Below are 10,852 nucleotides of genomic sequence, written 5' to 3'. Positions count from 1 at the left end.
ATTAATTCAGTCTAGAAGGGGCAATAGCTGCTGGCTAGAGATGGGCTGGACACCAATTACTTCTCTCACTCATTACTTCCATGGACAGAGATTGGGAAAACACCTGCAGTGCATGAATAATTCTCCTTGAGTTAATAAGCTTTCAGTGCTGATTAACTCTATTTATACCTCATCTATAGTGATGCGAGCAATGTGATTCATTCCTTTATTTCTGTAACTCTCTGATAAATGGCATTTATTTGCCACCTCTGACCTCCTCATGTGCATGCTGCCCATTAATCCTTCTCAGCCCGGGCTGCTACTGACATCCCATGCCGTTCAGTAGCCATCAAACAGCTGCTCCTCATTTTCTTTCCTTCATTTAAAAGCACCCACACTGCTATAAAAATGTGGGTCAAGGGAGAAAAGAGGTGGGAAATTTCACTGTGATGATGGAGGGGGGGGGGTGGTATATGTTGTGCACATGATATTTGGTTCTGTAGGCTCTTTGTCCTATAGGGAAACCTCAAGGTACTTCTGAAGAAACAATGATCAAATGTGATGTGGTTGGAGTATTTAGCCCTGGGTGACTGACAGCTGCAAGGTAAGGCACCCTGGCCATGCTTCAATAAGCAAGGCATGACCAGCTTGAAATCAGATGTTGCCACTGGTGTGACTGAGAACTAGTCTGTGTCATGGGATTACTGGAATTAGTACTGGAATGGTCTCCCCAGGGAGGTGGTGGAGTCACCATCCCTGGGTGTGTTTAAAGAAAGACTGGATGTGCCACTCAGTGCCATGGTTTAGTTGAGGTGTTAGGGCTGGTTTGGACTTGATCTTAGAGGTCTCTTCCAACCCAGTGATTCTGTGATTCTTTGTGTGATTTTTCTTTCCCACTTTTTTTTTTTTTTTTTTGTTTTATTTTAATTTTTATTTCCCTAGCTTCTGCTCTGAGTCAGGGCTACAGGGTTCGTGACTTATGGCTTACTCTTGAAACATATTATGGCCAAACACTTTCTCCTGAGGCTGTCAGGATGAAGTCTGCAAAGAGACCTTGAATGTATGAAATGTTCTTGCTTCTCCCCATCACTACCCAAACCCAGCATGGGTTGTAAAGTGAAAATATCTGACTGCTTGCAAAATGTTTTGACATGGGATGTAAAGTGAAAATATCTGACTGCTTGCAAAATGTAGAGGTTCTTTTGCTCTGTTGGAAGTGGAGATACATTGCCCACTGGCCGATGGAATCCCTCACATTCACAATCGCAGCACAGATAGTGAGAGAAACAGATATCTGTGCTCACAGATAGAGAGCATAGCCAGAGAAAACTGGGAAAGTTTGACTTCTGTTTCATCATTTAACCATCCTTGCCAAGAGTAATTTTTCCTTTACAGATAATATCTTATTTTTCACATATCTCCCATGTCATCCTAGATCCACCACTTGGGACCTGCAGCATTTCCCATAACCTAGGTAGAAGGAAACTTGGCCTATCTGTTAAGTTTTGCCCACATTCTCCCTACTGCACAAACGTGCTTTTCTGGTGTGGGACAGGCTGGATTCCCTGGAGGTCCTGAAATACCTCTTCTAATACCTGATTCTCACCACTGAGTCATGAATCTTCCTCTGACTTTCTGGGGGCAGGTTCCTCATTTACATTTTCTTTTGATCATTGTTTTAAAATCTTGAGGGATTCAGCTGCCTGCTCTGTTTATCTTGCTACCCTTTTTCCTCATTCAAGGTCTCCAAAAACCTTCTCTAAGAATGAGATAGAAGCTTTGCACTGAAACCCTGGCTGTTTTGTCTAATTCCCTAGTCTGCCTGGATCGCCTCACTGGCCTCGGCAGGCTTAAATGTCATTGTACTTTTGCGTAGATGCTCCAAGATAGCTCACTGTCCTCCTTCCCCCTACATTTCATACCACAGTTTTATTTCCAGTGTGTTGAAGGTCTTTTTTCTCAATGGAGACCTGTGCTTAGCAGGCCACTCTGCTCTCAGGGCACTTCAGAGCCAGCCCTGCCCAAGCCTTCGGTGAAGAATTTGTTGCAAGTGGCCTCCTGCCACTGATGGTTTTGGTTCAGATGCTGTCTCTGCTGGTGTTTTTTGTCATCATCTGGTACTCATCGAATTATAACTGGACAGTGTGGGGGATTTTGGGGACAACAGGGTCAGAGCTGGCAAGGGTGGGTTGAATCCACCAGTTAAACCAGTTTGTGGTGGCCAAGACTGGGACCTGCCACTTACTCCCACCCCAAGCAGCTCAGTGCCTCCTGCTAGTGTGAAACAGCCTCAAGTCAAATGAGGACAGATTGCATCTGGAGATGTTCTCTGCCTTCAGAAGACCAGCAGGATTTCAAAGACTTAAGTAAGAAAGAGGAAGGCCCTTAAAATGAGCTCTCATAGCTCCAATGTTGTGTTTTGGCTTGGCAGAGCGATGTTTCAGGGAGAGGTGAGGTCAGATAACTGCTGGCAGAACATTGGGTGGCCAGGTCAGACTTCATCAAACAACGCTGAGATCTGGACTTGGGAAAAATACTGCAATTTGAAAAAATTCATATAATTTGCTGTTTCCAGGCTCGCTGTTGAAGGAAAGCCATCAGTACTGAGAGATGGTTAGATGTGAGAGGCGGCACAACGGTCCGCAGATGGATGGACATTGGAGTCAGGCTGTATGGGGATTAATTGCTGCGAGCCCAGAAAATAACCGTAAAGGGATAACACAGCTGCTGCTGGAAAAAGCAAACCTCTTGGCTTCTTGCACCACCTCATGCACAGCGTTCCCCTCCCCTCCATCTCTCTGTGCTCCCTGTGTGCTGCCATAAGGCACGTCCTGGAGCCGTGCTTAATGGAAAAGTGATTTGTCTCATAACTGCAGCTTTACACAGCGTGCTACTGTGGGCGTTACAAATTGCTAAGCAGATTTAAAGTGTTCTTTGAGTTGCAAACTGCAGTATTTCTCCACGTAGTGATTATTATTCATCTTTTCCAAGACACCGTGGGCCTGATCCTGCAATCTGCACTCCTATTAAAGTCAGTGCTGTGGGAGTACTGCCGGCATACAGACGGCAGGAGTAAGACCCAATTAATTTAGCCGCGGGGAAGAGTAGGGCAGCAAACAACCTTTTTTTCCTTTCTTGCTTTCCTTTTTCTTTTCCTTTTCTTTTTTTTTCTTCTCTCCTGTGCTTGTTTGTGAATTTTCTTGTTGTGTGGCCACTTCCAGAGAATTGTTTCTGGATGCAGGCTGCTGGCTAGTGCAGCCCAGGTGTGTTCACCAACTTCTCAACTCTCTGGGAACATGTTCTCTTCCACTCCACCTCCTTCTTTCTGTCTTTCTCTTGGGACAGATGACCAGTAAGTCTTTCTCAATGGAAATGTAATCCAAACTGAACTGTGTGCATGGTGGGAAGGGGCACAAACAGATAATTAAAATGCTACGTCTGGAAATCTGGAGGTCTAAAAATGTGGGGGGTTGTGTGTGTATATGCCTTGAGCCCTGACCCAAACCACCAACCCTGCAGAGGCTGATCCCCACCAACAGGAGAGGATGCTGTAGACAGAATTTATGGGTGTGTTCCACACCCAGCATCAGGGTCTGTTCATGGGCAATCTGGAAAAAACCTCTGATCCTCATTCGCCCTCTTCTACTAGGGAAGACAGCTCAGTGCTCTCCTGGAGGAGAAGGCAACTCTCCTTCAGTGACTGGCCTGCTGTGCTCTCCCTGCCTAGAGTTGCTGGCACCAATGTGGTGAGCTGCAGCTGCACTGCAGGGAGCACAAAATCCAGGATGGCTGCCTTGGTGGCCCAGCCCATGGGCTGTCCCACTGGTCCTGGTGTCACTGTTGCCTCCATCCCAGGAGGAGACCTTGCATTAGGCTCTGTTAAAGAGCATTGAGGCAAGAGTGAGTCTCATGGTGTGAGGTGTTCATAGAAACGTGTGTTGCTAAGCAAAGAGGATATTGTGCTTTCTGTTGACTGGGGTGCTTTTAGCTTGTGAGATTGCATGCCTCAAGGACAGTTGTAAGAACTGAGCCTTGGAGCCACAAATATATGGTCTTGAAGCTAAGGATAATCTGGAGTCATCCCAACAGGAGGAGGGTGTTTGTGTGACTGTGACACTGGGATGCATGGTGTCCTCAGCAAGGGCTCCTCAAGTCCTGCTGAGCTTTGGATGAGGGCTTTCACCATGCAGGGAAACCTCTGCTTCCTTGCCCCCGTTCCCAGCAGCACAGGGTGATGCCGGGGTGAGAAGAAAACATCTCCTCCTTGCTTTTTTCATGAAAGCTTTCTGGGATTTTTTTGCTGGTCTCACAGAAAGCCATGACAAATCTCCTGTCCACTCCCAGAGAGGCAGTGTCAGCCAGGAACACCTTAGGGAGTGAAAAACACTCTGTCAAAAGCATAAGAAAAAGCAAGCAGAAAAAGATCATGATTAGTTGCTTTTCTGCCACGTGCATGTATAATAAAGAACCTTGGGAGTGAGGCCATGTTAGTTGTAATTACAGCTCTTTAAATATTTATATAGCCTAATCTGCTCACTTCGCTGGTTGGCCCAGTCCAGCATATCTGTAGGGCTGCCCTTTCGAATTCAGCCCCATTCATATATTTATTTCACTGGCCCCTGTGTAGGTAGCTATTACTTTGCTTTATCTGAGAGGAGGAAAACAGATCACACCAGAAAGGTAAACCTCAGGTAAAAAGGGTACACTGTTAAATAAAAGCAAGAGGGACAAAGGTGTTGTTTTGCCTGTAAAACAGGTTCATTACCATCTCCTCTCTCAACATCATTTATGCAGATTTTTAACAAATGCAAAATCTGCAGATTTCAGGAAAATTCATCATTGGACATGCCCTGAAGAATCAATGGAGTAAACCACACTCCTTTTCCTGTGTGACCTCCATCAAATTGTAAACGATACCTTCAGCAGTCACAGAGTAGTACATTAACCCCCTCTTTCACCTCTCAATGCTTCATTACAACAGGTCTATTTAGAACTAATAGGGATGGCTGGGAGATAGATTAGATGCTCATGATGTGGGCTATGATGTGGAATTAGTTGTGTAACCAACCCCTTCTTTAGCCCTTTTCTTGAAATCCTTTTCCTAATAACTTTCCTTCAATAAACCTAAGGATCTCAGGCTCATTTCCAAAGAACTACTTGTAAACTAGAGGAGTGAAAATCCAAACGAATGTTAGTTAATATCCTCCAACCTTGGATCACACCCACTCTCCACTGTATACTGAGCATCTAGGGCATCTAAATCCATGTAGTAAGTGTCCCACAGTGAGAAAGTAGGCAAATCATGGACTGTCTATAACACCACCACTGAAATGAACATCAATACGTACAGAAGAGCTGTGCAGCTCTCAGGTTTTTGGTCATCTTGGCAATTTGAAGAACCTCTAATGTAGCATTTTTCATCCTGAGCACCCTTATGAGCCTGTTATGCAAGCAAAACAACACATCTGTACCTCCTGTTGCTTCCACAAAACCTTTTTAAAGGAGATGTTACACCAGAGGGACTAAATTAGTTTGCATAAAAAGTGCCTAATGTTCTCATGCTGCTGACTTCCATACCAAATTTGCTGGCTGGTTTAGGTCTGCAATAAAAAATTAAATCAAATCAAATCAAGGACCATTCTCTACCTCTGAAGCCAAGTGATGTTACCCTGGCTTTTCTGAGCCTTTTGATTTTCTTAAATGGAGTCAGATCTTTTTAGTTATTGTACAATATTAAGAGCAGTTTTCTACCTTTTCCCACAAATGTAACATAAACAAATCCTTTGTTTTTCATTCTCTGTCCTTTGTTTGCATATTTCTAACCTGAAAACAATTGTAACTGACAATTAGTCTGGCCACTGAGGCTGAGGGGTGGAAACCCCAAAAAGCCAGTCTTCTGCTAGACCCAGAAATGTATAAAGAGTAAAAAATAAACAAAGGGGCTCTTCTCTCAGCTCTCTTAGCTGGGAGCTAGATCGGAAGGCCCTCTGCGAAAATCTCTTGTCTACATGTGACTGCTTCGTGTGTCTCGGTGACATCTTGACATAGATTAGCCATTTCCAGTCTGTAGTACATCTGATTCTGGGTTTCATCTGACCCCCTGTGCTGTCCCTATGGCCTTAAAACAGTATTCTTAGAATTATCTTTTATTTATTTTTTTTCCCCCCAATTCTAAGCGTCTGAAAGGGTGATATTTCTGTGAAAATTGAGCTGTGGATAAAGTATGGCACTGTGTGGGGAGGATAGTGCTGAAACTGGTGCAGTCTATTCCTCCCTACCTCGTATTTGGGAAGAGTCCTCAGTGCATACTGCCCTCCATGCCATGCCAGGGCACTGGCTGGCACCAGGGCAGGGAGGAAGACAGTGATTAAAGAGCATAAATGATGGCCAGCACCTGGGGCCTTTTGTATGCTCATGCCAAAGGACCCACCAGAAACCGCCATGAGCAGGTGCTGGTTGACTTCCCAGTGAAGCCATTTGGTGTCTAGGGCTCCTGAAGGCTCATTTCACACTGTGGTTGGCTGGAAACTTTCCTGCAATTTTCAGGCCAACAGCTGTTTTCTTCAGGACTTGAATGTCTTGTATAGCATGAGTTAGGTTCAGTGGAGGCTCTGGGGGGCCTTCCTCTGGATCCCAAACATCCCTGGGCTGGGGGTACTGCAAACTGGGGAATCAGAGAGATGTAATTGGAAAGTCTTTTCCTGGGCTAAGAAGCCTTGAGGTTAAGGGTCTGGCCCAAATTTCCTGAAACTCAGAGGGAGGGGGGAGGGAAAAAATGTTCCTTTTGGTGAAGCAGAATTCCTGATCTTCAGCCAGCTCTGGTACTAACATTGCCATCTATGCTACATTTCCAAACATTAACCAAGTGACTGTTACTTATCAGGAACCTCCTTGGTACCGTGTGAGCACAGCACAGCTCCAGCTACACCTTGACTTGGTGCCAGCTCTCTGGTGCTGTCGTTTCCCAGTGCTTGAGAGCAGCATGTTGGTTTAGCAGCACTGCACAGCTGTCCTGTGCACCCTGCAGGAGTCTGATGAAACTGCCTCTCCAGAGCTACACAATCAGTCTCCATCTGGAGAAGCCCCACCAGGACAAGGAGAGCCACAGGGAAGGGATGGCACTCCTGAAGCCAGTGCAGTGCTGCAGGAAGGCAAGACCTCTCTGGAAGGCAGGCAGGTAGTTGTCCCAGTCTTTATTCAGCTTATGAGGGGCTGGACTGTATTTCTGCAGGTAACTTCCCTGACATTATCAGTGTGCTGAACAAATTATGCTGCCAAATAGGACAGTGATGGGACAGACTCTTTTCCCAGAACCGCCCTGTTGCCAGTGAGGAACAAGACAAAGTTTACCTCCAGCATCTTATTTTTTTTCCACCCGAGAAGTACCCCTATGATCTGCCAAGGTGGACATTAGCAGAGGAAGCCAGTGATGGGCAGAGACATACCAGATTTGAGCAATGCACTCAAATGCCTTGAGAAGAGCTTCATCAAATGTGGTACAGAGACAGCCTCCATAGCAGGTAAGTATAAATACATGTAAACTATATAATATGTATTCAAATACTAGGGTAATATATAAAACCTCTGTTCTCCAGTATTGACTCCTTATTTGCTTCACCTTCAACCCTCTTTCCTCCTGTACACAGAATCCCCAAATCGTTAAGGTTGGAAAGGACCTGTGAGATCATGGAGTCCTACCATTAACCCATCACCACTGTGTCCACCACTAAGCCGTGTCTCCAAGTATCATATCCCATGTTTTTTGAAGACTTCCAGGGATGGTGACTCCACCACTTTTCTGGGCAGCTCATTCCAGTGCTTGACCATCCTTTCAGTGAGAAATGTTTCCTAACATCCCATCTAAACCTCTTCCTGGTGCAACTTAAGGCCATTTCCTCTTGTCCTTTCATTTGTTAACTGAGAGAAGACACTACATGCATTTCACAATTCAAAATTAAGTCAAGACTTGCAGGTTTTCTGCCTCCTGCCACCACCCTGCAGCTGTTATCCAGGCTCACTGCCCTCGCATCCCATTCCCATGTTGCCAGCAGTTTGCTCAGCTCGGCACACCTGCAGCAGCTCACACAATGCAGGGGTCAGTGACCAGCAACACATTGATTAAATAGTTAAGCACACTGCAAACCCAGTATGTGTATAACAGTAATACTTCCCAGGCAGAAAAACTCTCTAGGAAAGGTTCTCCAAGTCATTATTTCACTCAGCTGATAAGGAAGATGAGTTGCCAGTACTGAGCTCCTGCAGCCGAGCTCCCGAGGCTCACCAAGGTGCAAGACAGATTTTAGGGTGCTGTGAAGTGCTTAGGAAGACCCCTGGGAAACTCAGTTAATTTGCTGTGTGCTTGTGCTGCTCTGTAGGTCCTGTGTAGGGGAAATCAAAGCCCAGACTACACAGCACACCCCTGCAAGGCAAAGGCTCCCCCTTTCCACACCTGCAGGCACAAGGAGAGCTAAGCTGGCTCCTGCTGTGTTCCTGGAGTGATCATTGCATCTTCAGACAAGACCTGTTTGGGTCTTGGGAGTTTGGGACAAGGCGATGTACCAGCTAGCCAGGGATGCCCCGTGTCCTGGAGGCGTGGGCAGCACTGAGCCTTTGCCACAGCAGTCTGGCCTTGAGGAAGCAGAGGGACCATTGCTCCTCCTGAAGGGAACTGAGGAGTGGGAAGAAAGGAGGTGAATGGCATTCCTGAAACTTGGGAAAAGAAACGTTTTATCATGGTTGCCACAGAAACTGGGAATGGACAATAAGCACTTAGATGTTTTATCATGTCCCTTAGCACTTGTAGCATGCAAGCTGTGTGAAAAGAAGCATTATCCTGTACAGGGAGGCTGACAGGTACCCGAATGGGAAAACAAATGTGAGAGAATCTGTGCCAGGGCATCCCAGCAGAATGCATCCCAGCAGAGGGGCTACAGAGACAGCAGGGAGATGGCACTTCCTGAAGTGCTGCCAAAGAATGGGAATGAGGAACCCTGGAAAGATGGACAGTGCAGAGTCAAACATCTGAGGAGACAGGAGTTAGCATGGAGAATCCCATGGAATTCCAGGGCACGCACTGCCCTTGGGCTCTCATTACTGCCAGCCCCACGCTGGCGCCTTTCTGTGATCCTGTGTGTCCTTAGTCCAACTAGGCATCTCACTCGCAGCTGTTCTGTCTGTGTGCTTCCTCTCTGCACTCTTTTTTATTCAACACATCATATATTCCTTTCATCACTCAAATTCATTTTGGTGCATTTGACTGGAAAAGGTCATGTAGATCCAGCTCAACCCCTAAATGACAGATCATGCCCACACACTATCAATACTCCAAAGAGCAAGACATTTCCCTGGTTACAATGCATTCGTAGGCCAAAAATCACTCTCTGTCCTCAGCACACCAAGCATCCAGTATGTTGTGGTCATGATTATTTTGGTCATTTTGCTTTCCCCATCTGCCTAAAACATTAAATTTCTCCCTCCTGCTCCCACTCACATTCCTCCTCCAATATTTCCTTCAGGAAATCTTCTTATGGATGTGCAAAAAAACTGCAGGCACTTATCACATGAAGCACATCATGATGAGAAACACCTACCCTTCTCATGAAGTACCAACTCCCTCCTATCCATCTTCCTGAAGTACATGCCAGTGATCATCTGCAACCGCTCTGCACAAAGCTAAATAATTTTTCCTTCATGCTGAAACCACCAACAAAGAACCTCCTTGGCCAGGGAAATGGAGTATACACTGAATCCAAATGCCCAGAACAAGAAGAGGAACTATAATGCTCATATGTGTAGAAGCAAACAGTCCCTCTCCATTCCAGCACCCAGATCTTTTTTGCAATGACACAGCATCACAGACCTTTCTACTTCCCATTGCTCTCAGTGATTATTTTATGGTGATTAGTCAGCCTCTGAAAACCCATGGAAAATACCTGGTCCTGCTGGAAAAGACCTGGTATGTGTGTCTATCATTTAAAACCCTTAAAGCCAGCTCCAACTCTTGCACATTTCCAGGCTTTTTACATGACAGAGCAGAAATCTCCCTATTTCTAACGCCTGTGACATTTGCCGTAGCCGATCTCCCAAGCCTGGCTGGTGAGCTCCTGATCAGCAGTAAGATGCCAGAGGTAGTGGTGCCACAGTTGCCCACTTGGATGGGCACATTTGTGCTCCTCTCTTGTAGCTCTGGGCTCTGCTGACAGATCTAATTGGTCTTTGTCATCCAAAAGCTTTGCCACTGGCAGTGACCATCCAGTTCTGAACCACTACCTGTTCTCACCAGTTGCTGCTGCCTAAGTGAGCTCCAAAACAAAAATTTCATCAAGTAAAACTGCTCCATGTAACTTCTCCACAAAGTTTTATCTCATCTTCTTCCAGTATCATTTCCTGCAGTGTATCACCTCAGTATCCAGTGTCTTTGGAAACCTCAGATGTAAATTCTTCTGCCTGCCCAACTACAAATGCATGTGCATAATTCCGTCCATATTAATGAATCTCATAATCATAGCACTTAGCAGCATGTCCTCCATCTGCCAAATTGTAATTTGAAAGTGGTGCCAGGAACATTAATGGGTGTCAGGAAAGGATGTGAATCACGGGAGTTCAGCGGTTTAATTCGCTTACGCCTCCAGACCAATATCCCTGTAGTTTTGGAAAAGCATCCCACAAATTACTGCCAGTAAATTTGTAGAGTACAGAAAATAGAGGAAAGGACCATTGAACCTCAGGATATCTCCCAAGTACTGAGAAAACAGCATATGCACAAAGGTTGTTAAGAGAAGCACATTAAACTCTGATAAATAAGCATGGTGCCCCAGGGAGGTTGATGTAGTGTGTACAATGTACATATTTATGCACTGAAAAATGCCATCCC

At 45.6% G+C, this 10,852-nt stretch overlaps 1 long non-coding RNA gene across 1 annotated transcript; it reads left to right on the top strand.

The window, feature by feature from the left end:
* Positions 1 to 409: 409 nt before the first annotated feature.
* On the top strand, positions 410 to 10,425 carry LOC120754345 (uncharacterized). The gene is made up of 3 exons (XR_005701393.2): positions 410 to 583; positions 7,360 to 7,499; positions 7,626 to 10,425. It is a non-coding gene; the product is annotated as an uncharacterized LOC120754345 (long non-coding RNA).
* Positions 10,426 to 10,852: the final 427 nt, after the last annotated feature.

Source organism: Hirundo rustica, chromosome 6 (genome assembly GCF_015227805.2).
Source record: "Hirundo rustica isolate bHirRus1 chromosome 6, bHirRus1.pri.v3, whole genome shotgun sequence".
Lineage (NCBI taxonomy): Eukaryota > Metazoa > Chordata > Aves > Passeriformes > Hirundinidae > Hirundo > Hirundo rustica.
The sequence above is the reverse complement of the archived record's forward strand: the minus strand, read 5'-3'. Positions and strand labels throughout refer to the sequence as shown.